Raw genomic sequence first — 15,369 nt, forward strand, 5'->3', positions numbered from 1 at the left:
TGGCACAAGTTGATTTGTATTTGAAGCAGGGAAAGCGATCTCACCACATAAAAAGATTGTTGTCAGTTGATTAAAGAAAATGGGATTTTAGCATTCAGAAATAGTTTAAAATGATCTAAGCAGGATTTTTTTTGCAGGAGATTTTGTAGACCTTTCAAAAAAAAAGTTAATATTAATTATTAATTCACTTGCAAGGCTGGATAACCAACCAAGCAAACTGCCAAAGGCTCCCAAGTTTACTTAAATCAGTTAATTGTACGTAACTTGATTAATTGCATTTTTCTGAGGAATTCACACCATCTTAGTACAATATCAACTAAGATAGTTTGTTTCTTAATCTTATGGCCCTTGTGTTTTAGAGAAGCTGTGTCAAAATCTTAAAACTGATACTTTAATTATTTCACTGATGTTGTGCTCAGTTTCCTTAATTCCTAAAATTTGACACAGAAAAACTTGGACCAGGTAATATTATTCCATCATATGATTACCAGTTACGGTTGGTGTCTGGAGAAATAAGCCACCATGTGTAGTGGAGGTCAATAGCGGCCGAACAACATGTTTTCTGTGCCTATTTCAACTGTTTATCTATTACTTTATGCTAACTGTTTGGACTACCTTACTCACTTGCAACCTAGTTTTCACACTCTCTCAATCCCAACACTTCATGTTCAAGTGTTAAAGCTGACTTAATATGTGGATACATTATTTTAATCAAGTCATACACTTTATTTTTCAAATTATTTGAACCACTCTATAATCTTTCCCCATACCCTCTGGCAACTGCAGTATACACATTGGGACTACACCAAACTTTTTAACTGCTATCCTACTCCTTAACTTTTACAGTTTACCCATTTCCGCGATCAGTCACATCTCTCCGGTCACCTGTCGCTAGAAATAAAGTTCTCTCCCACAAGTTGAAAATCCCATTGAAACGGCTTAAAGTTCAAAAAGTTACAGCATCCTGAAACCCGAGTTAGCCAGAGTGTAAAGCTTTCTGATGTTCCTCACCCCTCCACTGCAGGGTGATTGAAGATCAGCACATCAAACGAAGGGAGAGGGATATAATGATACAGAATACTGTATAAGTGAAACACTTTAAAACCCCTCATCCTGAACTGTGAAAGGGAAAAACACAGTTGTGGTGCATGTGTTAATGTACTTTAATTACAGTACACCATGTTGCCTCAGGGGTCACTGACCGAGCAGGTTTTGACATCTGTGTTTGTGAGAAGTGCTCAGAGGCAGGTATAAAAGCAATCGATTCCACAGTGTGACAGAAAAACAGAAATGTAAGCTGTGAAGTGGTATTAGTTTCTAAGAGTGTATCTAGTTTGATTTAATTAGCTGGTACTTATTGCATTCTTTGTGAGCAGTGTAATATGACTGACAGTTGGTGCGGCAGGCAGTCTGACTCTGGACTGACTCCAAGTCCATCTTTGCTGTTAGTGTGTGTTCCCAGAATCTGTAACCTGCCTCTTTCAGTCTGTCATCCATGTGTGTGTGTGTGTGTGTGTGTGTGTGTGTCACTAAATACACTCCTATCACACCACCCCTGGACATCTGGGGTGTGTCGATACACAGCTGCTAATGGATAAAATACTACGGACAAATCTGCGAAGCTGTTTCTGTAATAAAGAAAAGTGCAGGATGTGGGTGAACTAGTTGGATCGGTTTAACACTGAAAAGAGACAACTACAACTCATGCTATGACCAAACTTTGAGGTATTTCCTCACCGGTATGCCTCATACCATGACTCATTTGGTCCCTGTACACTGGCAGGGAGAGGAGGAAGTGGTGTATTCAGATTCTTGGCTAAAAGTGTAGATTCCTAAAAGGATGCATCTTATCCCCTTTTTCATTCATTATGGACAGGATGTCAGTCTGTAGAGTGTCCATTTTGCCTGACATCTGCAGATGATGTCATTTGAATGGCTTCATAAGCTATAACATTTGCCCCAGGTGAGGAAGAAGCAGCTGCCCCAAGAGTTTAGGTACAGATAGATAGATAGATAGATAGATAGATAGATAGATAGATAGATAGATAGATAGATAGATAGATAGATAGATAGATAGATAGATAGATAGATAGATAGATAGATAGATAGATAGATAGATAGATAGATAGATAGATAGATAGATAGATAGATAGATAGATAGATAGATAGATAGATAGTCTTTATTGAATAGGTACGGTTTCTCACATTTTGTTATTTTAATATCTATACATCAATGTATCTTCTAGTGCTAGTTTGCAGAGACGAAGGATGGCAAGCCTGGTTTTTAGTATAAAAGATGTTATGTTAAGATGGCTCTTTAATGAGAAGATTTTTGTTTTGGAGATATTTATAGAAAATGCATGGCAGACAGAGAACAGTGTATCAACATGGACCTGAATATTCCACTTATAATTAAAAATAGTCCAATCAGAATTAAAAGGGCTCATGTAACCACCTCTTTGGTAAAAGACTGGCATGATCCTATTGGGCTGAGAGGGGTGGTGTAAACTTTTGATAATTCGTTTAATATGAAAATATTAGCGATTAATAACCATGTAAACGCTTAATCCGATTGTTAACCGTTGGGTTAAAATAAATATTATTTCTGCACTTTTGCCCCACGTGGGGGTAACATTGGGTGACGCTGCTTCCAGGAGGGACAGAAACATGGTAGCAAAACAAAACTGGTCTGTGGCTAATGCCTACATTTTTTTTGAAGACCTTAAAATATTGAAAAACGACTCAATGATCGAAAAGCTAAAGAGAGCTAAAAAGGGCCGGAATCCACCGAACCAAATAAAGTTAAACAAAATAAAAATAAAAATGTAAACCTTCCGTTAGGCTATATATCTGACAAGATTAGATGCTTTACAATGAGCAGAACAGATTACATGCTTTGGGGCAAGTAAACGCACATCTTATCACTTTATCGTATCACTTTATTAAGTATCCATGTAAACGGTTAAGTTGGAATCTCTAATCAGAATGATTTCAATTGGGTTGAAGAAATATTGTACATGTAACTGCAGCTGTCTGAACCGTCAGCTATGGAATTAAATCTACACCTCCCCTGAAGTTTTGAGCACGTAAGCTACAAAAAGGAAAGCATGGCTGTTCCCCATTGAGGTCAGTTGCAGAGGCTGCGATTCCTGACTGCTGTGGGCCGCAGGGAAGGGAAAGAGGGACGTATCTCGGCAAATGGAGCAAAGAGGAGAGTTAGGGGCAGATGACTGGTGATATAACCACCATTGCTGCAACTTGAGGGTGTCATCTAACAAGATGTGGTAGCGGGTTATCACCATAATGGATAAATGAATGGATGAATATTGATAAATGTATTTTCAGGTTCATATGAAGATGATATGATGTCAAAGCTTTGCAGCATTCAACGTAAAGTACTGTAGTCCAGTGACATACTGGCCAAACTGGGGCTGAGCGTTTGTATCCTAATAAGCTTAAAAATCTGTGTGTTTGTGAGAAAAAAAGATTGATAATGTTCGTTCCCAGATGGAAAATAGAGTTTTAAACACACTCTCTGGACGCTGCGTCCTCAGAGGTACTATGTCTTGTTTTGACAGGCAGTACTACTTCAGTTTCTTGTTGCAGGCCATCTCTTGGCATTTAAAACCCAACTGTGCTCAAGTAACGGCAGCAATAACTTAACTGTTGAGAATGCTTTCAGTGGTAACACGCCTCAAACCTAAAACCTCCACACTGTAACCTTATCTCTCTTATTTTTATCTCTGGTGAATGACGTTTTATACTCACATGTATGATGGATTAATGGGTTTAATCTTGTGATGATCATGAGGATGCGGCCTGTGGTCTCCCACACACAAATGCACACGCACACACAAATATGCCAGCAAAAATACACGCACACATTGCCCCCAGATGTTTTTTTGACATGGTCTGCAGTACATTTGTTTATCCCTCTGTGCATAGTTAACTCTCCATGCCCTGCACTACAGAGCACTGCACTTTCCACTGCAACTCTTTTCCATTCACTCCATAAGTCTCTTGGACCGCCACAGAAACACAATGGATAGACATATTAATCATGGCATCTATGGTAGCGATCACTGCTTTTTCTTGTATACTTTGAAATAAAATGATAATTGCTTTTTAATAGGTGGACATGAGTCTGAAATCACACAATGCTTTGCCAGTAGATGCCACTGTGCTTGTCACACATCTGCTCTCCGGCATGAAACAACACCAGCCAACACATATTTCCATGACTGCATTTTCAGACATGCCACGGCAGGTGTTATGAAAGCGCCATCCAAATGAGCATCCAGCGATGCTGTTGTGAACCGGGATATTGACTATACTCCTGATGCAGCTTTGGGAAAGTTTAATTAACACACTCTCACAGGTGTTTTCAGTTGCTTAATAATTAAACCTCGCCAGGTCAAGTAACTCGTCCCGCCCTAACAGGTGCAACAAAGCCAACAGGAGACTGAGGGAGCTGTCAATCAAGCCCACAAAGTCCTGAAAAGAATGTAGTCAGAAACGTAAGTGCGTTAGCACCTGTGTGGGTGGACTATAGGTGTGTAGGGGCTTTAACCAATTGTTGGTTTGCTGTCACATTTTAAAAGGAAAAGTATTACAACTTGGGTTTTAATTTCGTAGCTCTAGTCGTGGGGATGTTTTTTTATCAGTGTTGGAAATGATGGCGTGAGCTACACAAATGAAAAAGTTTGAATAGAAATGTCTTTTAAAAATCACATCAGTAGCAACTACTCTCCTCGTGTCTTTCTTAATTTCACCTGCTTGAAATTCACTTTCTTGCTCTTAATGGCTGTGTTTTGCAAACAGCTGCTCTGGGTCACATGCCTTTTTAGATTGTTAACACATAATAAGCCCACGCACTCTCGCACACATCAAAGTCTGACGATGCAACGTCCCCTTTGTTGTTGCTTTGAACACATATACCATTATTACTTTGCTGGTGTGAGGAGGAGGAGAATTTCTTGGAAGATGTATACACACAGAATACACATGCAAATGGGCACACACACACACAATACATATATGCACTTATACACACACACACACACACACACACACACACACACACACACACACACACACACACACACACACACACACACACACACACACACACACACACACATTTACAGCCAAGGCACTGGCATGTCTGAAAAGAGCCCTTTGATGGTGCGGCCCTCACTCCTCATTTGCCGTTTGAGTTGGCATTGGCAGAGTTCTCCTGAGGTCCCCTGGCCCCTGCGCGTGCGCACACACACACACACACACACACACACACACACACACACACACACACACACACACACACACACACACACACAGAGCCCTGAAAGCTTCATGGAGCCTGCAGGGAGTCAAACTGCTCTCACCTGTTGTCTCTGGCAGCCTAAGAGGGGACGATTAGCGCCCAGCACTGACAATATGCTCTTTGTTCCCCTCTTTCTCTCACTCTCCCTCTCTGCCATCTCATACTTGCAGTCTGTCACTTCTGCCACTGCTCACTTCTCCCTCTGCCCAGCCTTCTGTCTTCCTCTGTTTCTACTTCTCAATGTCTCTCTGTCACTCTTTGTCTATGCGTCCATCTAGCTTGCTTACTATTTCTGTCTCCCTCCCCTCTTTCTCTCGCTCTCTCTGTTTCTATCCGCCTCTAATGCCCTTGTGGCCATGAAAGCAGTGTGTGGAAAACAGTTGAGCACTTTATCACAGATCATCGAGGTAATCCCTTGCAAATACGCTCCGTGATGGCGGTGCGCTCATGTCCTGCAGAGGTCTTGTCACTGGACCAATCACAGCGTCCAAGGCCAGATTTAACTAATTTAGCTTTGCACTGATATCAAGAATTGGAGGTCAAATGTTTTAAACATTAGTATCGACGTACAGGATGAATCAAGCTCCAGAGAAATGTGCAGTTCGCAGCACATGTTCCATCTGAATGCGTTAGCATGTATTAGTGTCATCCTTGACTGGCATCTGTGGGTGAGAGGGTGTAACAGCGGTACGTGTGTCCCAGCACAAAGGCCGCAAACAGCCCTGGTGTGACATTTCTACAGGCTGGGTCACAGATGTACAGCTGTATAAAGTGGCCTTTATGACCAGAGGGGAAGACCTCTGTGAGATCTGGGAAAGTCATGCTAGCGTTCCTCTGTACATTGAAAACATGGTGGACAACATTGGGGGGGTGGGCGAGGTGCAGAAAGGAAAGGCGTGTCTTTCAGCTCAGTATCAGCTACACTTAAAAATGAAAATAGCATTCTTAAGAGGCTCCTTGGTTTCAGTTGGTGTTAAAGGAGAGAGAAATCCACCCTAAAGTACAGTTATATTATCTATTAGGAGCAAATACATTACATTGTTTAATCCATTTAGTTTGGTAGTATATTTATTATAATTCCTGCGCATAATAACTGGTCCAGTGTAATGTGATATTTCCAGTACAAATACAATACATTTTAACAGCAAAAGCTGTAACATCAATGTAGATGAGTTTTCTGACAATTTAAGGGACAAGAAAATGCACAACTACTTCAACTTCTTTCAGTATTCCACTTGAAATAGTTGAAATACTGAAATAAGTTTAAGTGGCAGTTGAAATGGAGGGGTGAAAGAAGGTAAAGTGTCAGTTTAGGTGAAAGTCTGAGCAAAGTTGGAGTGTCAATTTCATTGAAGTTGAAGTCAAATTACTGAAGATTTAGTTGAACCTTAAGCACTGAAAGCAATTGAAATGTCAGTCAAATTGTAAGTGATCTGGATGTGTCAGGTGAAGTGGAAGTCCTGAAAATAAAGTAGTTGAGCTGTATAATCTGAAAGGTAGATATTGAAGTGTAAAGCAGATGGAGTAAATTGTCTATGAATATATGATGTATAACATAAATGGAGACATTCTTTGGTAATCAAAGGAACATTTGAGCTTATTATGTGAACAATATCACAAGTTTGCCTCACAGGGATTTATTATCTGTACATCATGTGACACGCTCCATCTCTAGACCCTTGATATGCATAAGGAAAACTCAACAACAAAAAGATGTTGTATATACAGAGTAGACAGAAATGTCGATGGTAGAATTACAATATGAAGAAGCAAAAATGACAATATTAGGTAAACATACAATGGACCTTTTTCACAGCAGACATTTTGACTAGTCATAGTAGGAAAAGCACAGCTGAAATTGATAGCAAGCTATTTCAGTGAGTCAGCATGCACAATACCAGGACCTCTCCTAAGTGGAATGCAGCCATCATTGATGGTTTTGAATACACCTGTGCTTTTCCTACTATGACATGTCAACATGTCTGCCGCGAAAAAGGTCTATGATGTATTAAATGTTGTAAAAATTCACTGAGAATTTCTGCTCAGTGTCTATAGGTACCAGTAGACATTGTGCATGAGGTTGGGAGCAGCAAATCCACCAATCCTCCCAAATTCATGGGTTGTTTATCTGACATACGTCCCTTATCACACCTGCTGATACTGTGTTTCTTTTCACCTGACCAGTGTGCAAACACAACGGGCTGTGCATGTACAATGTACACACAACTGAACAATGACTTTAGTGTGATTGGGAAGGGGAAGATAAAACAGTAAATATGTACATTTTGGAGATACTCTAGCCACATTTAGCATTCATAACCAGACTAATTTATAGTCAAGTGAATTTATACATAGAGCACATTTAAAAACAACCAAGATGTGCTTTACAGAGAAATTATAACATACTTAGATAATTAAAATGAAAAAAGATACAGTAAATGTATCAGATATAGAAACCCACCATTAGTCAACAGAAACACTTACTCACGTAACTTCCCTCTTGTTTCTGTTGGCCCCTCTGAAACGGTGGCACAGTGACTTGGTTTGAGTTGGCAGATAAGTTCTGTCTTCTACTGGGCTGTAGTTCATTCTTATGAACCGTCCCTGACAACATGCTATAAAAGTGAAGTAGGATGACATTTTACCTGACCACGATGCCTTTTTCAACTCTGAGCTGGAGTGACGACCCCAGAAATGCTGGCAGTATAAAATCACATCTGAGCCAAACTCTCTCTGTAGTTCTTTTACCATCCATTCTTCAATGGATGGTAAAAGAACTTTTTCATTTGGAGATGACAGAATAAACTTGGCTGCTTCAGCTGACTGCAGAGAGCACTGGCTTTTGTATTGCTTTTGTAAGTCTTGTCAAAGATCCTGCTACCAATTTGATTAATAAATGGAAATAACTTTCAAAATCAGTCAAGTGTTGTCCTTTAAATTAAGCGTGTCTCAAGGCTGCCGGGTTCTGGGAACATCAAACTGTTGTAGGTGTGGAGACAGTAGGGCTCCTGACTATTGAAACGCATCAACAGGGTTCCTTTAAGGTGGCGCTTAAACCACCTGTTGAGTCTGTTTTCCACAGTGAATTATCTGAAGGCCGATGGGTTAGGGTTAGGTGCCTTCCAGTCAACGGTCGCAGCGCTGCCTGGAAGCAGACGTTGGGGGCTTAAAACACCAGTGATCACTTTCTGCTGTCGCCTACAAACTGCAATGCACAGTGTTTGTCAGTCAACATCAGCTGTCTCATACAGTTTTGGGCTAAGCCATGTCAGTTGCATAGAACAGGCATATTGGTCATTACTGCGTCTGGTGTTTGTGTGATGGACTGTAGAGTGGAGACAGCGGTGGAAGTAGTAGCAGCTCAGACCTGCTCAGTAACCAATACTGCCCTAGTGAGCTCTTAGGAATATAGCCATTGCTGTGCTTTAGGGCTTCACTTATGGGCCATGACAGATTGAGTCCCCCCTATGGATTGGGGCCTCTCTGCACTCTGGAGCTTTATTAGACTTCAGTATGCCTTCCTGTGGAACCATGTCGCCCAGCGTGACCTGGATCGCTGCGTCCCCTGATTGGCCAGGAGCCCCCTAGCTACGGGCCACGATGCTCTCAGACACGTGCTGTAAATCACCAGGCCAAACCATTCAGACATGTGCTGTAAATCAACAGGCCCGGAACATTGACACCCAGGGAAGCTAATACTCTCCTGTCGGTGAACATGCATCATAACTCACATCTGCTTAACCTGGAAAGGGACAGCGCTTCATTTGAAGGGGAGCGAGCGTGCAACTCTTGGATGAAAATCTTGAGCCAAACTGAAAAGTTACATTACCTTATATGCACTAACTCAGTCTTTTATGACCCTGCCCCCTTCCTAGCAATGTTAAAAAAAAAAAAAATGCTTTCAGAATACATGGCTATCTTTTAGAAATTCACATATAATAATATTCATGTTTTCTCAATCCTGGAGACACAAGCTTCTCGGTCCAACAGCTGTTAGATGATGCATTCTTGTTAACAGGATTTATGTGGAGAAGTAAGAGCAATCAATATTTTAGCTCATCTTCCATTCCACTGTTGAGAGAGAGAGAGTTTGCTATGCTGGCTGGAGCTTTATAGGATCAAGAACACAGAGAAGTACATTATTGAATGTTGACAGGCTAAGCTCTGGTTGATTAATGCCATGCACAGTGGCAGCTTTCCCAAAATCATATCACCACACTGACATGCTGAGACAGTATGTACAGAGAGAGAGAATATATTCACCCATATGCTTAATGGGAGTGCAAATTGCTCTGGCCTGAATTAACCCAGATTTAGTGAATATTAACAACTCTGCCCTATAAAGTCAGAAAGTCATGATTAAATAAAATGTGAGTTTAGCCTGCACTGTTAATATACTGTAGATGATGAGGATGAGGAGAATTGCTGGTACGCCTCCCAGCAAACTTGCAGTTCAAGACACTGACGGGCGAATCTACAAAAGGATTGTGCGGCTTTTGCGGCCGCTAAACCTCCACAAATTAGACAAATTCTCAAAGCACCGGCAAAGGGTAAAATTCACCCCTAACTGCCAAGCAAATGGTGTCTCGGTGCTCCTGGATAGAATATAATAGAATTATTTTATTGTCATTGCACAACGAAGTACAATGAAATTAAGTAGCAATCCTATGCTCTTGGCAAGTACTCAAATTAAGAAATATGCAGACATTTGGCATAAAATTGTCCATTCACAAAGATCAGCGCGAATAGCCACATGCAGTTACCATGAAATTATTAGCATCTTCTAAGAGTTGGACATAACTGAAGTGCATTTATAAGGGGTGTCCTCCGCTTCAAATCATGCCATCTTCTTTTACAGTCTGAAGGTGTGCATTTGAAAACACCAGCAGCACTCACAGACTGAGATATTAAATTCCACATATGGTCTCTCCCTTTCAAGTTTAAATTCCTTTCCCTGAAGTTTTGAGGAATTCCTCTGCACCTCGTCGGTCAGGACCTGTAGTCTGAAAATGTTTTTTTTTTCCTTTCTCTGTCATACTGTCATACTGTGTTCTTGGACACATGGATAATTGTAATCGGCTGCAGATAATCAGCTGCAAAACTTTCTGGCCGTGTTTGCACTGAAAATGTCATTAGCACAATATCTTTTGTGAATCTGACCTTGAGACAGGGTAGATAGAGGAATGATGTGCAATTGGTGCCATCAGCGGCCGCAATCCATTCTTCGTGATTTTTTTCGTGAGTCTTTAGCCATACTAGAAATATAAAGCCAAAGTCGTGATGTCATGTTCGGGCTAGCCTCTGTTCCACTGGCTTCTGCCACTCAATGCAATCTCTCAATCAGCATTTCTTTCATCTGTCTTTCTGGGGGAAAAATTCCTGTTCCTAAGGTTTACTTTCTAAGACGAAGCAGCATCTACTACAGCTGTTGCCATTCCAAAGTCAAACGATTACTTTGTGTGCACAGAAAAAAAACGATGGCTCCCCGCGGGTGCTTGCGTCATTGTAACGTGGTTTCGCCCATATCTATAAGTGTATTTTTTCAAAGTTTCAAAATGTAATCTGATGTCTAAAAAGCTTCACAGCGTTCACTCCTCGCTGTCCTGCTGTTACATTACAGACATGACTGAACTGTGACCCCTCAACTCACCCAAGGACTCGCCTCTTCCGTCGAGCCGTGACGTTTAGCCTGCAAAGGTCAAGAGCTTTTGGGAAATGGTGTTTAAAAAAAAAAAAAAAAAATAATTATATATATATATATATATATATATATATATATATACATACAGTACAGGCCAAAAGTTTGGACACACCTTCTCATTCAATGCGTTTCCTTTATTTTCATGACTATTTACATTGTAGATTCTCACTGAAGGCATCAAAACTATGAATGAACACATATGGAATTATGTACTTAACAAAAAAGTGTGAAATAACTGAAAACATGTCTTATATTTTAGATTCCTCAAAGTAGCCACCCTTTGCTTTTTTTGATAACTCTGCAAACCCTTGGTGTTCTCTCAATGAGCTTCATGAGGTAGTCACCTGAAATGGTTTTCACTTCACAGCAGGGCCAGATTGGGACTCATTTTCAGCCCTGGATTTTCATGCCTTAGACCGGCCCACTTTACTTCACGAATGACTATATTAAAAAAATGTAATCAAAACCTTAGTATACAAGTCTGCAATAGCGCCCTGTTCTCTACATCCTTGTAATTCGGTGTATTTTGTAAAATATCACTATTTCCAAGTTGCTTCACAATGTAGATTTATTAGAAAAGTTAACATCTTAACAACAACCCAATGATGTTGAACAATATCAGAATCTGTTTCTGTGCAAATAAGTAATCACAGATTAAATAAAGAACAAGATACATTGTATTGCACTTTCTAATGACATCTATTTTTTCCTTTGAATATTTCATACAACTTTCATAATGGGTCACAAGTAATATTTGGTCATACAAAGTGATTATATTGTAGCTAATCTGATCATGTTTGCTTGTTCACACACTGTGATACAACAGCTTACAGTAGATGTGCCATCCACACTGACAGCAGCTATCCCTAATGCACACTACTGGCTCTGCTTCTGACACTAAATCACATTTTATAAATTGTCATAATTCTCAGCACAAATCTCTCCTTTTTACAAAGCTTTCTGATCAAGTCAAGTCAGTGTCATTATGGTAGTGCCGAATCATCTGGCATCATTAATTATCCCAGGGCATTTTTCATATAGAGCAGGTCAACACCACACTCTTATTAATTCTTATAATACTCAGTCAATGATCAACCCTACCTGCCCAAACTGGAGTTCTGGGCTCATATAGCAGCTGCTTGGTAACCTTACTGGCTCTTCATGGTCACTGTTAGCAGCAAACTGGACTAGTAGGCCTACTAGCTGCTGCTGCGGAGCTACAAGAACAAGTTTGATTCATAAACATAGACGCTGGTTTGCAGGCACTTCTCCTAACTAACTCAGCTTACCCGTCTCAACGTCTTCATTTGGCGTTTTGCTAAAAATAGAAAAAGTTCATCTGGCCGCGTCACTTTCTAGAGCTCTCCTTTTTTAAATTGACGCCTTTTCAGTGCCGTTTTGCGCTTTCTACTACCGGTTTAAAACAGCTTCTTTTTGGCAATTTTTTTTTAGCAAGGTGCTGCCGTCGGAGGACTCCGAACATAAATAGGTCATCATTAACCAGGCTGCACTCTGCGACTGCGGCTGCATGAATGAAGAGAACGGTGGGCTGCAAGAAAAAATAAATACTGTAAATACAAAAAGTGGGCTGCGAGTGCAGGCAGCATAGGGACAGCATCCATAATATTCAACTATGATTTCAACCCAGTGCCATACCTGAACACCGGCCCTCACAACCAAACAACCAGACCGGCCCACCGGGAATTCTCCCGGTGCTCCCGATTAGCCAATCCGTACCTGCTTCACAGGTGTGCCTTGTCAGGGTTAATTAGTGGAATTTTTTCCCTTATTAATGGGGTTGGGACCATCAGTTGTGTTGTGCAGAAGTCAGGTTGATACACAGCCGACAGATGTGTTCATTCATAGTTTTGATGCCTTCAGTGAGAATCTACAATGTAAATAGTCATGAAAATAAAGGAAACGCATTGAATGAGAAGGTGTGTCCAAACCTTTGGCCTGTACTGTATATATATATATATATCGTCCTTTGTCACAACACCACCTCATGCAAAGGCGGATGAAGTGGTGGAGCACCAAACATTTATACACAGGGATTTTTAAGAAGCTTGACAGAAATACATAATCAAAAAAAAAAAAACTTACAGCAAGCTGCCAACCTTTTGTCCTGAAGGCACTTTTTAATCTCAGCCTCACCTAACTGGAACCTACCACCTGTACAGGTAAGTATAGAGTGAGCTAATCTGAAAGAGCAACATCTGGAAAATACCTTTAGATTCACATAGATCAGTTACTGCTAACATTACCATTTCTAAATATGGGCACCCACGACAATAATGATCCCAAATATTATAAAAATGTAATTTACTGCAGAACTATCTTACCTATTCTCTTTTCGCCTTAGGAGTGGCCAGCCCCTCCCTGCTGAGAGGACCTAATCAGGCATACCTGCATGCAGTCTCCTTGATTGACCAGCTGATCTACATCATAAGCAGAACCATAACAAAAATACTATGAACCCATAAACCAACTAAATGGCCTATGTTATTTTGTACACAACAAATGATAATTTATCAAATAAACTGAAACATAATACTGAAATTAACGATTAAGTAGACACAGAACACTGTTGATTTTGAGAACAGGGCCTAGTGAAAAGGGAGAAAGACAGTTTTTATTTTTTACATCCTTGTCTAAACATATGGAGCGAGCCACACAGCATGTTCCAAGGCTGTATTTTTAGTTATTAGTGTTTTTACAAATAATTTTACTATCTACATCCCTCTGTAATTATTATAAATAATGATACAAATTAAAATATTTTTTCTTTTTTTTCAGGCTACAGGGATCTAGAAATGCAAATTACAAAGCAATATTGGCCAAAGATCTGACTATATTGGCTGAAACATTTTTATTTAGTTTAATTCAATTTAGCATGTTGATTGAGCAAACAATATATTTTATTTTGGAACTCAGTTTGTGTTTAAAGTTTTTAGTCAGAGAGAGAGTCCTATGTGTACACAACACAAAAAAATCCTTGTCTGTTTTCTTCCTGCCTTTTCCGCTTGCCCATATCTCTCACTCCTCCACATGTCGAAACCATTCAAGGTTTTTCTTTTATGCCCACTGCACAGAGGAGGTTGTTATGAGTCAGAGTTACCAACTGGAAACCTGAACATCAGTGTTTTAGATCTTTATTATCTCAGAGATCAGTTTTCTGCTGTACAGTTTGGCATAGGGGGGCTTTATCTAACATCATCCTCCCTACAGTGCCTCAGTGTTGATGAGGGCATGAGGTGACCCAACACACACACACAAACACACACACACACACACACACACACACACACACACACACACACACACACACACACACACACACACACACACACAGTCAAGTTAAAACCTCTATTATCTGCATAGGACTGTTGTAATTACCACCTGATTAAATGTGAATGAATTCTAAATGGTACTAAGGGTCACTGCTCAGACAAGTCACCCCAGATAAAGACACCTCCTGTATTTCTGCTACTTGGGACAAATTTACAGAAAAAAAAAAAACTTGTGTAGCTGCTGTGTCAGAGTGGCTTCCTCTTCTCTGATGCTGGCCGGGTGTTATTTGTTCCACTAGCATGAAAGATGAATGAAGCAAGGTCACTGGCAGATAGTTTTTAAAATTCAACAGTACAGACTCTAAATGCATGGAAACGTCTGCTCTGTTGCATAAAAGGTTTCTGGAGGTGTATCTGGTTGGAAATCTTGTACAAGGATCCAACTGTAGCTGTGATTGTCAATAGTTCCCTTTTATAAATGAGCTGAGTAATTATACCACATTATATGTGGGTTTTTTACTTATTCCACAAAAATACAAACCTTCTCATTGGAAATAAAAATAAAAATGGAAAGGGTTTAGCCAAATGTAAACTTAATGTGTGATTTTTGGAAGTTTATATTTTTGAAAGACGGGGGTAAGGTGAGATTGGATTAAAATATCAAATAGGCTTTTGGGCCGATTACAAAAGAAACAAGACTTTTATACGTCCTCTTCAGCAAACCAGAGTAGGTTGTGTCCATTGGCGGCTGGTGAATGTGCGCTCTATGTCCTGACAGACAGAAGAATGAAGTGCTTTATTACCTCTGTGCAGGGCTGCCAATCATTATAGGTATCCCTCACACTGCTGCAAAAACAACCACAATTTATTAAGATATGTAGTTCCATGTGCACATGTATTCATTGTTGTCCTCGTACAATAGTGCATACAGTATTCCTGCAGTGAACCATAAAGTCCCTGTACACAGAGAGGATTTTGTAATGTTATCACGCACTGCTGTCATTTTATCCCTCAGAGAAAATCCACATCGTCCCATCTTTTTCACCTCTTTAGTG

This window comes from Perca fluviatilis, chromosome 2, assembly GCF_010015445.1.
Source record: "Perca fluviatilis chromosome 2, GENO_Pfluv_1.0, whole genome shotgun sequence".
Lineage (NCBI taxonomy): Eukaryota > Metazoa > Chordata > Actinopteri > Perciformes > Percidae > Perca > Perca fluviatilis.